At 39.6% G+C, this 16,127-nt stretch overlaps 1 protein-coding gene across 5 annotated transcripts in view; it reads left to right on the forward strand.

Annotated features, from left to right (window-relative positions):
* The window catches only part of LRRC4C (leucine rich repeat containing 4C), a 241,990-nt gene that overhangs the window by 153,059 nt on the left and 72,804 nt on the right, over positions 1–16,127 (forward strand). The gene's annotated exons all lie outside the window — the stretch shown is intronic.

The raw sequence follows: 16,127 nt of genomic DNA on the forward strand, positions 1-16,127 counted from the left end.
CAGAGAAGCTGTGGCTGCCCCATTCCTGGCAGTGTTCAAGGCCAGGCTGAACGGGGCTTGGAGCAACCTGGTCTAGTGGAAGGTGTCCCTGCCTGTGGCAGGGGTTGGAACTAGATGGATCTTAAGGTCCTTTTCAACCCCCACCAGTGTGTGATTCTATGATTCTATGATCCTATGATTCTTAAATATTATCCTTCATTTTTTGGCTCTTGTCCCTTTTTTTATCTGTCACTCCTGAAAAGAGTTTGCTGTGATCATCTGTTTAAATGAGTGTAGGCTCCCGACAGAGCAGCACCCTTTAACCTCCTTCTGCCAGACAAAATCAGCCCTACTCCCTCAACCTCTCCTCCTAGAAACATGCTTAGACCCTGACACTCTTGGTACCCTTCCTCTGAGCCTTTTTCAGTTTCTCCACATCCTTCTCAAAATCTGAGGCCCAAAACTCAATCCAGTATTTTAGGTGCAGCCTCATAGTGCCAGGTAGAGAAGGACAATTAACATCTTCCTTTAACGTGCTGGACATTGTGCTCCTAACAACGCAGTATGTGGTTTGGCAAACTTGCAGTAACAGTGGGCAGTGCTCAGTGAAACTGCTTGTGTTCAACCTAGTGTCCAGTATGACCTCCAGGTTCTTTCCTTTAGAGCTGCTACTCAACCTGGTGGATCTCAGGATGTATTGAGCCATGGCTGCAAACATATGCACTTGTTGAACTTCAAGATATTTCTGTTGAGCCAGTCCCTAAGTTTTTCAGCATACTCTTCTTCCAAGGGATTAAATAAGTACTGGCATTTGAAGATATGGTTCTGGGTTTAGATTGCTTCTTTCTAGATTCAATACAACAGAGTTCACTTCCCTTTTTCACTAAAGAAAAAAATACATGTTTTTTTTTTTAAATGTATTATTTTCTCTGTGTTCCTTAGTAGGATCATGGAATTTCTCTGTTTTGCAGGTGTATGATAAAGATTCAGTATTTTGATATGACTGACCATTCTAACAGTAAGCATACCATGAACGGCAGTTGTTATTGATACCCCTCAAATCTTAGCAGGAGTTGAGTGCCTAGGCCCAGGACATGACAGCAGAAGAATCCAAGTGCAGGGTGTCCTACTGCTCTGGTTCTTGTTTGGTTTCTAATGTCTATTAGAGCAAGGCTAAGTTTGAATCATGACTCCAGTTTTGCCACTCATATTTTGCTCTAAAGACAGGCTCTTGGCTGCCTGAATGTGCTAAGAATCACATGATCACAAAAAAATAAGCTACCAAGTTGGGACTTACTGTAAACCAGCTTTTTGACATGTTCTCCTTGTTCTGTAGAGAGCAAAAAATCTTTTGCCTAGAATAAAATATGTCACGTTCAGAAAAATTCCTCATCAATCCAGGCATAATAGGCATAACATATCACTGTGCATTATTCTCCCTATAATTACCCTAACATGAGCCTGGGTGGAGGGAATAATTTCTTATTTTACTGTCCCTTACAAATGACCAAACCTTTGAGACAAGTTAAATGAAATAATTTGTTTTTCTGAGGCAATCTCAAAATACCTATCCCAAAAGGTGGTAAGGGCTATGTGGATTATCAGACAAGAAAACCACCAAATTCTTCTTGACTGCAATAGACTGCCTTACCTTATCAATTCTTTGCATCTTCAGGTCAACTATGGTTTCTATCTCTTAATATGAACTCTAACATTAGTTCTTTCTTGGTGTAATTTCTATATAATTCTCTTTTGTAGGTTCTTCAGGTTTTGTTGTTGTATTAAGCATGGAAAGCATCAGGAAAGATAACTGTCATCTCTAAAGAGGGTGGTGAGGTGCTGGCACAGGTTGTCGAGAGAAGCTGTGGCTGCCCCATCCCTGGCAGTGTTCAAGGCCAGATTGGGCAGGGCTCAGAGCAACCTGGTCTAATGGAAGGTGTCCCTGCCTGCGTCAGGGAGTTGGAACTGGATGAGCTTTAAGGTCTCTTCCAACCCAAACCAGTCTGTGATTCTATGATCTATCAGAAAAGAATAAAAATATCGTGGTTGAGTTTTTATCTGTTTGAAATTACTTTTAATTCCCAAGTTTCCTTTCATTGTATTACAAATAAGCAAACCCAAACTCTAAAATTCCCTTAGAATTCAAATAAGATTAGTGTTTAGTGGGGACTGGCAATACTTTAGTAGTAAATATTCTTTGTGGTGTTCTAGGCCTAGTTCAATACATGTAGCTTTTCAAGGATATGCAGATAGATTCGATTCCAAGTACTTTTCGTAAGTTCTTCCCTCCAGAGTTCCTGCTCCATGCAGGTTCCTATGACACAAAGGGTCCATGAGTTTGTAGCACAGCATCTCATTTGTTTCCATAAACTCTATCATATCTTCTTTCCCACATGTACACTAGGCAGCTCAGCCCCAGATATGCAAAACCCCTGCTATTCCATCCTCAAGTGTGCCTTGAGTGCAGTCTGCCGACTGTTGATTTTCACCAGATTAAGCAGCAGTTAAGGTTAATTTAGTAAAGTGTGTGTGTGACAGAGAGTAAAAAAGAACAATTTAAATCATACTTTCATACTATCAATCAAAAAATACTATTTTCCTGGGTCTGAAATGGGAGGGATGATAAGAGCTCCTGATAATCACAAAAAAAAAAAAAAAAAAGCTTACATTATGCCTCACATTTTAGTGTGTGTGCAGAAACAAATTCAAGCAGATTTACATCCTTTAAAAGATCCTGTGCTTCAAAACCAAACACCATCAAGTCAGTTAAACATCTATATATATAAAGATATTTCTGGAGCATGTACCCTGACAAAAGGCAGTAGAGGTTCGTAGACAAACCCCAAATTAACCATTTTATTAGAGAACACATGTATAAGGCAAGTTAGACAAACTGAATAAGAAGTAAAAAGAATTTTTTATATTATTTAATTTTTCATTTCTTCCATTGGGACCAAAATCTTTGGCATTTTGCTGAATAACACAAAATTCCCATTTTTTAAGATTGAGTGTAATAGTAAGAGTGTTGGGGGGACTGAGACACAAAAATCCTCCATTTCAGACTCTTGTTGCAAGAGATTCTAAAAGTAGATAATGATTTTTGCATTGAAAAAATGATAATTTAACCATTTCCTAAGTGTTTCAAGAGGAATGGTTTAGTGGAGAATTTACATATTAGCAGCTACTGACAGAAAATACAGTATTAGGATACTAATAACTGTCTTTGTATTATTCCTCCCTTTTCATTCTACATTTGAAAGTGTTTGGAAAAAAAAAATATTGAAAAAAATATTGCTCTGACTTAAAAAAATTCTAGAAATTCACCATACTTCCCCTTTAGCAGATATAGAGCATCTCCACAAAGATATACATGTAAGAGGTATTTCTGGTATTTAAAATACAGTTTCTCAGTAAAGCCAAAATGATTTGTGTTGTTTTGAAACAAGGTGAGCTAAGTATTTATTTTCTTCTGGTATCCAAATCTTTTGAATCCTACTCTGTAGGCTTGTGTTAGCATTAAATCTTCTATATACAATGCTTGCAGGCCTTTTGGCTTTTCACTAACTTTGGAAGAGCCTCAGTCTATTCTTTGTGAATGACCTCTGTATGTGGATGTAGGGGTGTGGTAAACAGTCACAATACTTAAAATTTTCTCCAGCCCAAATCTTTTTTTATCCATTCCTCCATTTTTTATAATGTCACTGAGATGTTATGGTGATAGGTGACCTTATAAAAATCACATGGCCACAGAAAACCATGTTATAAAAGAGGAATGGTGAGCACTGTGTCCAGATGTTGCTTAAAGTAGGTTTTCAGATAGAAAAAATCAAATATGAAAACATGAAGGTAAACATAGTGATTATACAAATTTTTCCTATAAAGCAGAAAGAAAAGGAAGGGAAATGAGGTCACATCTATTTCGATAGCACTTTTAAAAGGAAGAGGAAGGGAGAAAGAAGGCAAAAGAAAGAGGTGTTAAAATGTAGTGGTGCGCCAGAATGATTGACTAGAAGAAGTAATCTCAATCACAAAAAAGGCAGATATAGATGAGTTAGCCTTCTGTGTGATCAATATACAATTGTTTCTTCCTCTCTCATTCTTTGCCTAGGCTTATTCTCAAATGTTCTCAACCTTCAGAATTAGGTCTTGTTGCATAGATTTCAGTCTCATGAAATATTTTGCTACTAGTCAGCTTATTACCTTCATTTTATACTATTCTTAATTTCTTGGAGTTTCGTTCTGCCTGTACCATGCTAAATAAGGATTTTCTTCTTCAAGTTCTGCAATCTCCAGATATTCATAAAATCACATCTTTTTATTTAGCCATGTTGGATTACTCTGTCCTCCTAAAGTAAGTTTTTCTTATCATTCCTTCATCTCTGAATATCCTGTTTGTTGTTATCATTTTAGTTACAAGATTGCTAGACTTAGGGTGATACTGCGCCCATGACTGCATTAGAGTCATGTAGGGTACCTGGTGAAGATGGTGGACTAGGTTAGTGTAAAGTATACTGGTAAAATTCCTTGGTTATCCAATAATGCTATGAATCCAATATTCCTTCAGTTGCAAGAAACATACATGATCAAGGCTGTGGTTGGCTGACAATGTCTTCTCCTCAGAGACAATCATCTCTTGCCAGAGGAAAAGAGCAGGGGCAAGAGACAGTTATTGGGTCTCCTTCTGCCCCAAAGGCAAAAAGTTGTTGAATTTGAGAGAAATTTGTATTTTTGTCATTTAGTTTTAAAACATACTTCTACACATTTTCATCCCAGGAAGACTGCCATTAATGCAGCATAGATGAGATTCAGCATATCTTTCTTGAGACTGCGTATTTATTTTAAAGTTGAAAGTTTGAAAGTTATTTAAAGCTTCATGCCTCCTTTATTTAATTTTGATTAATTTAAATACAAAATAATGTGGGTAACAGCATAATAAAACTTAACAGATCCATAAAATTACATTTATGAAAGATTTTATAGATGTTCACTAATTATAGTCATGCAACATATTAGAATTTGGTTAAAAATATATAATCTTTTTTAAAGGTGTGGATTGCCCTACATTTTTTTAATGGTCTGTGTTGGATATTTTTGTATACATGTAATATAAAATATATATACATATAGTATAACCAAGGTCTCATGCTCTCATGAGACCCCACTTGGAGAACTGTATGCAGTTCTGGTGTCCTCAACATAAGAATGACATGGAGCTGTTGGAGCAAGTCCAGAGGAGGCCACGAGGATAATCAGGATCTGGAGCACATCCTGTATGAAGACAGGCTGAGGAAGTTGGGGCTGTTCAGCCTGGAGAAGAGAAGCTGTGCAGAGACGTCATAGCAGCCTTCCAGTATCTGAAGGGGACCTACAAGGATGCCAAATAGGGACTCTTCATCAGGGACTGTAGTGATAGGACAAGGGGTAATGGGTTCAAACTTAAACAGGGGAAGTTCAGGTTAGATATAAAGAAAAAGTTCTTCCCTGTGAGGGTGGTGAGGTGCTTGCACAGGTTGCCCAGAGAAGCTGTGGCTGCCCCATTCCTGGCAGTGTTCAAGGCCAGGTTGGACGGGGCTTGGAGCAACCTGGTCTAGTGGAAGGTGTCCCTGCCCTTGGCAGGGGGTTGGAATTAGATGATCTTAAGGTCCATTCCAACCCAAACCATTCTATAATTCTATGAAAGTCATGCAAAATCTGAATCCACAAAATGCTGGTGATGATTGATACATACCTTTGAACTCCCTGAGAGGTCAGTAACCCTCAAGTTCAGGCCATAAGCTTTCCATCACTGGGTAGCCAAAATCAGAAGTTAAAAGAAGTGCCTTAGTTAAGTTATTTCTTAAAAAAATCATAACCAACCAACCAAACCTAACAGAAATCCCCTTTGGCTATAACTCTGCCCTTTAGACCCTAGACTTGCAGTAGAGCATCAAGTTAAGATTAGAGATATTTTATTTATTACATCACTTTTTTATATATATTTAATCCTTATTTTATGTGTTAAGATGTAGAGTATTCATTGTGAGACTAATGGACCTTAGCTGCAGTGTTGGGTTTTTTTGTAGCATTATCTGTAATGTGATACTTTCCAGAAAGAAACAACAAATTCAATCTCTGCTAAAAAATCATATAATGTATAATATTATCTGTTCAGTAAATTGCAAAAGAAGAGGGACAAAGTGTTAGTGTTTTTCATATTTCACAGAAAAATAAGAGAAGGCACAAAATTAGAAGTGTGTTAAACAAGTGACCCAAGAGTATGTCATGTATGTATATTTGCAGTGTTGTCCTGCCATCCAGAGAGACCTTGAAAAGCTGGAGAAATTGGCTGACAGAAACCTCATGAAGTTCAACATGAAGTGCAAAGCCCTGCACTTGAGGAGAGCAACATCCTGGACCAGTAGCAGGCCAGAGGCCACTAAAGAGTGGGGCTTGAGTGGGAGGTTTGAACCAGAATGACTTCCAGAGGTCACTTCCAACTGTTGCGGTTTAAGTCCAGCCAGTAACTCAGAATCACGCAGCCACTCGCTCACTCCCCTGCTTCTTCCTCCCCCAGCTCCCAGAGGGATGGGGAGGAGAATCGAAAGAATGTAACTCCCATGGGTTGAGATAAGAACGGTCCAGTAACTAAGGTATAATACAAAACCACTACTGCTACCACAAATAATAATAATGATAAGGGAAATAACAAGGGGAGAGAATACAATTGCTCACCACCCACCGATACCCAGCCCGACCTGAGCAGCAATCTGGGCTTCCGGGTAACTCCCCCCGGTTTATATACTGGGCATGACTTGCTGTAGTATGGAATACCTCATTGGCTAGTTTGGGTCAGATGTCCTGTCTCTTCTTCCTACCGGCTTCCCCTCCTCCCTGGCAGAGCACGAGACTGAAAAGTCCTTGATCAAAGTAAGCATTACTTAGCAACAACTAAAAACATCGGTGTGTTATCAGCACTGTTCAGACTGAAGTCGAAAACACAGCACTGCACCAGCTACTAAGAAGGAGAAAAATAACTGCTACAGCTGAACTTTTATTAGGAATTTAATTCTGTAGAGTGCTGAAAATCTTCTCTTCCCACTGGATGATACTGAAGGTTGCTAGGCACCTCAAAGGGTTAGCGAATATCACAGCTTGCTTAGCACATGGTACTACATATGTCACTTGCAGTCTCTGAGTAGAACAGACTTCTACTGCTGTTGCTATAGATTATTCTGTGTGGTATTGGGATTGTTTTTGCACTACTGAAGTGTGAGTCCATCCCTTATAAAGTATTAACATTCTTTGGATGGGCACTGATAGATCCAGCAAAAACAAGTCACTGAAGAAGTGGGAAGAGGAAAGACTTGAGATTTTTGTATAACAGCAAAAAAAGTATTTAATCCCCTGAACATTTCATACAAAATCTCTGCAGAACATCAAATCAGTCAGTGACTGAGGCAGTGGGACAGTGATAATAAATCTTCATTTTCTTACCGGCTTTCTTAGGTCCTTGTTCTTTTAATATTGTTTGTTGTGACACGTGCATTCCCAGATATTCTGTGTAATACCAGCAGCATATAGGATGCACTTACCACAAAATAAACGTGTCTCCAAAGCCTCAGGGCATTGAACTGCCCTTTTGTTTCATGTAACCTATTGCAGAACTACTCACAGAATGACATGCTTTACTGCGTGTCATCTTATTGCTTTATTATTAGCCTTCATAAAGGTCAGATAGGCGTGACTCAAATTCATGAGGAAACAATGCTGTACAAAGTTGGTTTTCTTCATTTTCTCTCTACTGGAGGAACTGCATATTTTTCTGAAAGTCTGCAACAGTATTTTTGATATCATGTGCAAAGCAGAGAACTGCTTTGAATTCCCATTGTGGTAATCAATGAGATGTAAAATTGCAGCAGTTCCATGCTGCCTAAAGCCTCTCCTGACGAACGTCCTCTGGTTTGTCAGAATGCATAAAGCACTCATAAGACCGTAGCATTAGCTCTGTTTCTCTCTGATGTGAATGAACACAGAAAGAAACCAGCTCTTAAGGAGACATTTTCATTTGTTTAAATAACCCTGCTATGGCTGGAGTTCAGCAAAATGCTTCTGTGCTATGCATATTTCTCAGGATGGGAATAGGAACCATTACTCGTATATATGATTCAAAAAAGCAATAAGGTCATCGACTAGCTCAATGATGTTTTCATTTCTGAAAATGTCATTCACACATAGTAAAAAGTCAAGGTAACAGTCAAGGAATGCTGCGTATGTTAGTATATTTTTGTGGCTGCTCAGGAAAGGTATGTTTTGTGCTGCTGCTTGTGATCATCTGGAACTTAAGGAATTGATGCAGTGCAGAATTTGCACCCTCCTTTTACAAAACCAGACAACTCTTTCACCTAAAGTAAAATAGAATTTCTAGGTCCTAGCAATTCAAAGCCTTTGAAAGAAGAAAGCAGTCAGGATTCCATTGGATTAGGATTCAAGGGTGCCAGAGAGGGACTCTGGGACTGTAGTGATAGAACAAGCGGTAATGGGTTTATACTTAAACAGGGGAAGTTCAGGTTAGATACAAGAAGAAGTTCTTTACTGTGAGGGTTGTGAGACACTGGCACAGGTTTCCCAGAGAAGTGGTGAATGCTCCATCCCTGGCAGTGTTCAGGGACAGGTTGGACAGAGCTTTGGCCTGCATGGTTTAGTGTGAGGCACCCCTGCCCATGGCAGAGGATTGGAACTAGATAATGGTAGGGTCCTTTCCAACTTTAACCAGTCTGTGATTCTATGGATTATGAGTATATAAGTTAATTTGGTAGTTCCTTAGAAACTATTTTACAGTATATATTTAAGAGGAAGAAACTCAATGATGTATGTTTAGGAAATACGTGGAGAATGGCATATTTAAGAAAAAAAAAAAGAAAAATAAAAAAAGAAAAAGGTTTAGCCCCAAAGTATTTTCCTATGAGTGTCATTATAGATTGAGTGATTGGGTAGCTGATGTCATTAGCAATGAGCGAGAAGTTTCTTGTCTAGGTGTCTGATGCAGATAACTTCAGTCATCTCTTATCAGTTCCTTGGAGGTGTTTATAAAACATTCTGTTTTCATTCCCCTTGCTACTGGAGCAAACATCAGTTTTGTATAATGGTGTTTCTCGACTACCTGAGCTGATAAGCAAAGAATTGAATGAATTTTTGTAAATGAGGATTTCTTCCTCTGCACTGGTTATTCTTTTAGCATAGAAATTTGGGGGTCACAAGTTTCTATCTCATTCTAAAACTGGTTTCTGGAAATACATGTCCATTTTCTTTAATTTGCTTGATGATGATTTTCTAATTAATAAATATGAATTTAAAAAGGCAACAGTGTTGCCATCTCTGAGCTTTCGCAAATTGTGTTAAACTGCTTAGCAGTGAAAAAGAGATAATAATTCTGTATGTCATTTAAAATTGGGATTGTGTCCTAGCTTAGTGATATGTGATTCAAGTATTCCAGCTACTCTCAACTAGCAAGTCAGGAGAATGTGTTTTCACCTTATGACTGGATTGCATGATCTAGATTTAGGAAAATGCAGCCCTTGGAAACAATAACATGCAACATTTACCAGGAGAATAGATGGAGATCTGGATATGTTGGAAACACTCTTTCCACATGATTGTGTCAGAAGCTCAGTTGCTGTAACTCACCAGTTGTGAGTTCTGGGCCACAGACTGGGGGAAATGTATCAGGGAAGATGTGGAGAATGATCTGAAAAGGAATCTACTTCCAAGATGAAACTTGTCCTCGTTATATTAGATCTCAGCCAAGAAATAAATATTATTTTTGGATAGCATAGAAGAAAGGGGGGAAATCATGGAGAGTTTTGGTTTTAAGTTTCACTTTTATAGAGATATTTTTATAGCAAAAATCAGGTTCCTTCTTTAACACTTTGATACCTTGCTGAAATTTTGCTGAATGTAGACTGTCATTTGAATTAGTGGTTTGAATTGTTTGGGAAGCTCCATAACTTTTTGTTCCTAGACACATTATTTTATTCTTATTCTTTGCAATCCTTACAGCTATTGTGGATTTCCTTATGTTACTGAATATAAGAGTAAAGTATGGTCCAGATGCTATATTATGCTGTGTTTTCTGAACTCTGTCCACTGGTCCTGCGTTCATTGCTGCCAGACAAGTTAAGCAGACCTTTTCCATAGAGAGATTGCCCTGTGAGTTCCTGTACAACTGCAGTCAGACAAGGTGTGATTAGTTTTTCTTTCTCTTTGACTTTCCCTAATCTTGGATAAAAATAGCCTTTTGTAGGAAATGTTATGAAAGTTCAGACAGAAACTGAAAAAGTGGTGAAGCTTATAGCTCACAATCTTTTAGGTAGTATTTATAACAGTCTTCTCAGGAGGTTAAAACACCGAAGATATAGTAGAGCTCAGTGAGGTCTTCATCCTTCTCCAAGTATGATTAGGCAACCAAGAATAAAAAGCAGGGTATTTTGTCTACTATAGGTTTAATTGTGCTTGAATCTCTTCTTGAACTCTGTTTAAAAGGTATTCGTGCTTTGAGTATGCTGTTAAGTGGAACATAAAGTGTCATTTTGTGGGACGTATTCAGGATACTAATCAATATATTGTATCTAGTATTCATAAATTCTCTCAGGACTTTGAAATACTCTTGCAAACAGTGTCTAACATAGACTGTAAAGACTAGAATTGATTTCCAGACCAGCTTTGGGTTACTGATCTTGAAAAGCTTGTACCTTTCATACTGTCTGGTTACAAAAATATTAGTCCCAAATAAACGAAATGGAATCCAGTACTACCTTTTCAAAGCTGGATTACTAGCTTGTGTGCTCCTTTTCCTTCTAGCCCCAGAAGTCTTACATAGCTAGCAAATGTGTCTCTGCTTCAGACCTGTGAAGTCTAGCAAATAAATTTCTTTTCTGGAAGAGCTGAAGTTCAGCCCATCAAGCTGAAGCAGGAATTGAACTGGGTTTCTCTATTTCCTTGCAGATATTCTTAACTGGTAGATTATATGCAAAAGAAAAATGCTTGAACTTCTGATACTCTAGATATCCAGCTTTGTTCCCTAGGATGTGTGGGTACCCCAGACTTTCAGATATCTTAAGCAGAATTTTAATGGATTATTACACATACATTGCACTGGACCTAAAAAAGTAGACTAAATATAAGTGTAGAATAAAAATGGGCAGGGGGGTGAGGTGGGAAAAGGAGGACATTCCTGCAAGTTCTTCACTTGCAATCAAAAAAGGGGCCATTAATATACAGATAATTCAGGTACAGCTGTCATTCACAGACCAGATAAATTAATACTCTGGTAAAATTCTGCTTGCAAAAGTTTCTAAAAGGCTGAACCTACCAACCTGCTTGCAAAGTGTAAGTCTGCTATGAGACTTTATAGGGCCTACTAGATGCTACCTTTACTTGATTCCAAATTTACGGGCTGAAAATGTCTATATTTTAGGGCACTGAATTTTCTAGAGAGAAAAAATTTATAGTTGGGGCCGTATATTTCAATGAAGACTCAAAAAGCTGGGCAGATAGTGAAGATCATACTTTTAAAAATGTCAGCTCTACTTGTGGTCATGTTTGTGCCATTTTATGTCAGTTTCTTATGCTTGTGTGCATACTCCTTTTACATGAGTATGGTTTTGGCAAACTGGCATGTCAAGCTGCAACTGAGCATTTTTCATTTCATGGTAATCAGCACAGCAGGAAGAAAGTGAAAAGCCCTGGTAGACATGTGGTAACTATTCCCTTTTCACCCTTCGCAAGGGACAGAACTAATTTTAAATTGGAGATCATTTCCAAATCATGTCCTTTTTAGAGGAAAGAAAAAGATTTTGATGTCCTTCTTGTGTCTAAAGCCCCAGTTTCTTGTCCTGAAGACATTCAGAATCTTTTCTGACCTGTAGCCATCTGTTAAAGCTGGATTATTCATTCTGAATTGTACTTCAATTCAGTACACCTACTGAATAGTACTCTATGACCTATATGACCGATCACACATAATCAATCTCTCAATGTATAGGTTTTCATTAGTTTTAGGTTGATTTTGGGTTTTTTTAAAAAAATTGTTGAAAATGTCTGCCATTATTGGCAGGGAAACAGGTCATTATTTTATGAACAATTTATAGACAGGAAAGCAACGGGTATTTTCAAGTGCTTTGCTTTAGATGATTAGACTTGCAATAGCACTTAATGAAAATCTTCTGATCTTTAATCACTAATGGCTCTACATTGATTATTTTATGTTTCTTTGGGTTTTTTGACAGTTTTCAATAACAATTTCAGGATTGTTCCCTGTTCTTTTTGTAGGTGACAGTTCATTGCACCTCCCAGTAATACAAGCTTCCTTGATTTCTACTCAGTGTTGCAGGCAATATCAATTATGCAGCAGTCCCTGATTGTCAGTCTCCACTCATATTCACCTCTTTTCATATAAACTCATAAAATGAGTTTCAATGTAATACATGCGAATAACTAGTGACACACTGCTGATGTTCTTATCAGTGCATTTACTTAGCACACTCTCATATTTTCTTGCTCGTTTATTAGAAAAAGGTAACAAGCTCTTGTTTAACAAATAGTGGGTAACCCCCCCTTTAAAATCCAAGTCATATATAAATTTCTGTGATGTATGAATTCAACATTGAGTACATTTCATAAGGAGAGAGCATTTTTTGATCACATATGATGATGTGTTGATAGTAAATTGCTACAGTACGAATGTGAGATTTTAGTTCTGTTAGATCCAATACATATCTTAGTCAAAACCAATATCTGAGTATTTTGCTATCTGAGATTGATATTGCTAAGTACAACTTAACACTTCTTTAATATTGTTGTGAAAATATGTTTTTCACTACAAATTACAAACTCAGAAAAGAATACGCTTCATGCGTGACTGCTGGAAATATATGTAGTGTCTTAAAAGTAAACTATTTTGTGTGTCAGTCATTTGATTAATTTCACAAGAACTTCTATCATTATAATGACTGCATATGTGTGTGTTTTATAACAAGATGTAGAGTTGTGGTATGAGCATCATGGGTAGAACTGGAATTACTCAAGAGATGTCCCACACGGTAGTTCCACCAGTTAAATGGATTATCATATAGTCCAAAATGATTCCCTAAGTAAGTTAGGCAGTAAGCTATCAAACAAAATTTTATTATTCTTGATAAAGAATATGTTTATTTTGACTTTGCAAAAGCATTAATATTTAGTTATTTGCCTGCGGTACATATTGAATGAAGTTCATCACTATCCCCTTGCTTTAAGACTATGAGATCTTGGGAAGGAATTTCTGGGAATTTCTGGGAAGGCTTCACTTTCTGGGAATTATTCTCCCAGGTATAACAGTGATGTGTAGCTACGCGCATACAGTATAAGACAAACAATTTTCTTCCTTAGTATAAGAAAAATCGTATTCCTCATATGCTTCTGAAGGAAATCTGTGAGCTAAAAAGCAGGCGTCTTTGAAAATCTTTCTTCTTGATACCTCAGGGAAGGACTTTTTTCCCTTGTGGAACACCAGCAAATGATTCTACTTTCTTTTGCAAGACCGTGAAGGTACAAAGGGCAGAAAATAGGTTAAATAGTGGGATAGGCCTTTTGGATTATTACTTGTCGTAGTTTGAGCCCAGCCGGTAACTCAGAACCACACAGCCACTCGCTCACTCACCCCTTCTTCCTCCCCCCGCTCCCGGAGGGATGGGGAGGAGAATCGGAAGAATGTAACTCCCACGCGTTGAGATAAGAGCAGTCCCGCAACTAAGGTATAATACAAAACCACTACTGCTACCACCAATGGTAATAATGATTAGTGAAATAACAAGGGGAGAGGATACGATTGCTCATCACCACCCGCCAACCGATACCCAGCCTGACCCGAGCAGTGATCTGGGCCTTCCGGGTAACTCCCCCCAGTTTGTATACTGGGCATGACGTGCTGTGGTATGGAATACCCCTTTGGCTAGTTTAGGTCAGGTGTCCTGTCTCTGCTTCCTCCCGGCTTCCCCTCCTCCCTGGCAAAGCATGAGACTGAGAAAGTCCTTGGTTGGAATAAACATTACTTAGCAACAACTAAAAACATCAGTATTATCAGCGTTGTTCCCAGGCTGAAAGTTAAAAAACACAGCACTGCACCAGCTACTAAGAAGGGGAAAAATGACTGCTGTAGCTGAACCCAGGACAATATCCACCCCTTATTCCATACCATTCACGTCATGCTCAGATCCCACATCTCTCAACACATCATCGCCCCTGTCCCATGTATACACATATATATACACTCACACCCACACACAGAGAAAGATATCATTCCGTAGTCCATGGACCAATCCCTGTAAAATTGCTGAACTCATCCAGTCCATGATGTCAGGCTCCATCTCTTGTAATAGTCTTTCAGGGCAGGAGGGACGGTATGTAGTGTTGGATTGTTGCCTGCTGATGATACCGCCAAAGTCGTCTGGTCACTGCTGAGCTCGTCTGGTTTCCTCAAAATTCATTCTTTGTTGAGGTGATGATCGGCGGGAAGTCAGGGTCAGTTGCTGGCGACCTGAAGATATCTAGCTGGTGGGCTATAAAAGTGTTATAGAGCAGGCAACAGCATACAATTGAGTTCATTGGCTGTTTTCCCCCAAAATCAAATCCCTTGAGGTACACATTGGACTTCCCCATCTTCCCGCATTACCCACCAAGTATATTCAGGTCCCTGAGCAAAAGCAACCCCACGAGTGGGTTTGCCTTTACCTGAAGCAGGAATAACCCAGACTGTCTTCCCCAACAAATTCTTTATGTGCACCACAGGAACTTTATCCCCCTCTACAGTACGTAAAAGTTCTGATTGGGCTGGGCCAGCCCTGTTGGCAGATCCCCTACTGTTGACCAACCAGGTGGCTTTTGGTAAATGTGTATCCCAGTGTTTGAAAGTCCCACCACCCATTGCTCTCAGTGTAGTTTTTAACAGCCCATTGTACCGTTCGATTTTCCCAGAGGCTGGTGCATGGTAGGGGATGTGATATACCCACTCAATGCCATGCTCTTTGGCCCAAGTGTCTATGAGGTTGTTCCGGAAATGAGTCCCATTGTCTGACTCAGTTCTCTCTGGGGTGCCGTGTCGCCACAAAACTTGTTTCTCAAGGCCCAGGATAGTGTTCTGGGCAGTGGCATGGGGCACAGCGTCTGTTTCCAGCCAGCCGGTGGTTGCTTCCACCATGGTAAGCACATAGCGCTTGCCTTGGCGGGTTGGTGGGAGTGTGATATAGTCAATCTGCCAGGCCTCCCCATACTTGTACTTCAGCCATCGTCCTCCATACCAGAGAGGCTTTAACCGCTTGGCTTGCTTAATTGCAGCACATGTTTCACATTCGTGAATAACCTGGGCAATAGTGTCCATCGTTAAGTCCACCCCTCGATCACGAGCCCATCTGTATGTTGCATCTCTGCCTTGATGGCCTGAGGTGTCATGGGCCCACCGGGCTAAAAATAATTCACCCTTATGTTGCCAATCCAAGTCCATCTGAGCCACTTTAATCTTAGCAGCTTTATCCACTTGCTGGTTATTCTGGTGTTCCTCAGTGGCCCGACCCTTGGGTACATGAGCATCTACGTGGCGTAGCTTCATCACCAGGTTCTGCACCCTGGCAGCGATATCTTGCCACAATGCAGCAGCCCAGATGGGTTTACTTCTGCGTTGCCAGTTGCTCTGCTTCCATTGCTGCAGCCACCCCCACAGGGCATTTGCCACCATCCATGAGTCAGTATAGAGATAAAGTACTGGCCATTTCTCTCGTTCAACAATGTCCAAGGCCAGCTGGATGGCTTTCACCTCTGCAAACTGACTCGATTCACCCTCACCTTCAGCAGTTTCTGCAACTTGTAGCAGGGGACTCCACACAGCTGCCTTCCATCTCCGATGCTTTCCCACCATACAGCAGGACCCATTAGTAAACAAGACATAATGATTTTCACTCTCTGGCAGTTCACTATATGGTGGGGCCTCTTCAGCACGCGTCACCTCCTCTTCTGGTGACATCCCAAAATCTTTGCCCTCTGGCCAGTCCATGATGACTTCTAGAATTCCTGGACGACTGGGATTTCCTACTTGAGCTCGTTGTGTAATTAGTGCAGCCCACTTACTCCATGTAGCATCA

The sequence above is a fragment of the Strigops habroptila genome, chromosome 4 (assembly GCF_004027225.2).
Source record: "Strigops habroptila isolate Jane chromosome 4, bStrHab1.2.pri, whole genome shotgun sequence".
Lineage (NCBI taxonomy): Eukaryota > Metazoa > Chordata > Aves > Psittaciformes > Psittacidae > Strigops > Strigops habroptila.